General features: G+C 43.4%; 1 pseudogene; it reads left to right on the forward strand.

Moving 5' to 3' along the window:
- The first annotated feature begins 940 nt into the window (after positions 1-940).
- LOC112826320 (protein BEX1-like) lies at positions 941-1,419 on the forward strand (annotated as a pseudogene).
- Positions 1,420-1,767: the final 348 nt, after the last annotated feature.

The following is a 1,767-nucleotide window of genomic DNA, read 5'->3' on the forward strand; positions in this document are numbered from 1 at the left end:
GGGCAGGAGAAAAGAAATGATGGAGCTGTGCGATGTCCTGGGAATAGCTGGGGCTGCTTCAGAGAGAGAGAGGGCACAGCCTGTCTGCTCACTAACAATCTGCCCGTGAAAGGCTGTTGTTGGGGCTCCTACATGTGTCGGAGCGTTGAGAATTGGGGGCTTGATAGTGAACGCTGAGTTGAAAATTATGCATCTCAGACATCAGCAAAGACCCAGGAACCAATCAAACGTGAATCCCCGAGGACAGGCAAAATGGGATGGCATGATCGGATTTAAGCACATTTACTAAACTCACACTCCAACCATCCAACTATTAATAATTGTAGTTCTTCAACAGGAGAGGAAAATGCATTAAAGAGGCTGCTGTGAGTCACTTTGTTTTATCCTAGGTGAAGACAAATGTAAGAAACTCTTCCTTTGTCATTATAAAATAACATCCTTCTGTCTGTTCATAGCAGTGTATCTGGGTTGATTTCATGATTTTAACAACATATTATAGTTACATAAGAGGTGATTGTTGGTGAAAGCTGGGGATACATAGGAACTCTTATGCAACTTCTTATGAGTCTCATATAAAAAGGTTTTAAAAACAACCAAAACGAAACAAAAAGGTCCTTCTGCATACAAATTTGTCTCAATGTATTTCCAGTGACGGATGAAAAAAGATTATCTACATTATTAGCAAAGTGCTTCCCTTTCTATCCCTGTTCCAGATTTCTACGTTACCTACTGTCTCAAGGTAGTCATAGAGGAGGGGTGAGGACTAGGTCCAGTCGACGCAGGTGCAGTATCGGGACAGAAATGCATTAAGACTTTCGGATATTTGTCGCCTGGCGGTCACTCGCTCCCTTCTTTCTCAGTACCTGCTCCCGGTAGCCCCAGAGGCATGCAGGCTGGGGGTGGCCCCAAAGAGTAGGAGGCAGAGGGGGAGCAGGTGTGTGGGTCTAAGTGTCATGGTGGTGCATTCGCATCAGAGAATCAAGAATGGGGAGGAAGAGGAAACCGCAAGGATAGGCCCAGAAGCAATGGCGTCCAAAGAGGAATAAGCAGTAAAAAATCTCAACATGGACAATGCCAACCAGGAAAATGAGAAAAAAAAAAAAAAAAAGGATGAAAAGGAGCAAGTTGTTAATAAAGGAAAGCCCTTGGTCCTCCCTTTGGAAGCTGGTGACTACTGTGTGCCTAGAGTGAATCCGAAGCATTTCGGTGTTAGGCAGCCCATCCTGCAGTGTAGGTGGGACCTGATTCAGAGGCTTGGAGCCACAGGCAAGGATGAGAGAAGAGAATATGGAAAGGACTGGGGAGGAGGTGAGACAGCTGATGGAAAAGCTGAGGGAAAAGCAAGTCAGTCACAGTCTGCGGGCAGTTAGCCCTGACCCTCCTCATCGTGACCATCATGAGTTTTGCCTTATGCCTTGAATCCTGATGTTTTCCCTGAAGCTAATAGGAAGACCCACCTGCTTCCTAAACTTACATGTGCTCGATGTACCTTTGTTGTAAACCTTTTGGTGTTACGTCTCTGTGAGTCTCCTATGCCAGCTTCTAACTGAATGTTGTATTTTGACCCAATCTGTAAGATTCTGTCAGCCACAGAGTTTTACCCTATTGCATGGCAAGATGCTCATTATATATTATGAAGTTAATAAAGCATTTTAAAAGGCAAAAAAGAAAAAAAGAAGAAAGAAAGAAAGAAAGGAAGAAGAAAGAAAGAAAGAAAGAAAAAGAAAGAAAGAAAGAAAGAAAGAAAGAAAGAAAGAAAGAAAGAAA

Source organism: Callorhinus ursinus, unplaced genomic scaffold (genome assembly GCF_003265705.2).
Source record: "Callorhinus ursinus isolate GAN/ISIS: 27379988/994484 unplaced genomic scaffold, GSC_fseal_2.0 scaffold7, whole genome shotgun sequence".
In the NCBI taxonomy this organism is placed as follows: domain Eukaryota; kingdom Metazoa; phylum Chordata; class Mammalia; order Carnivora; family Otariidae; genus Callorhinus; species Callorhinus ursinus.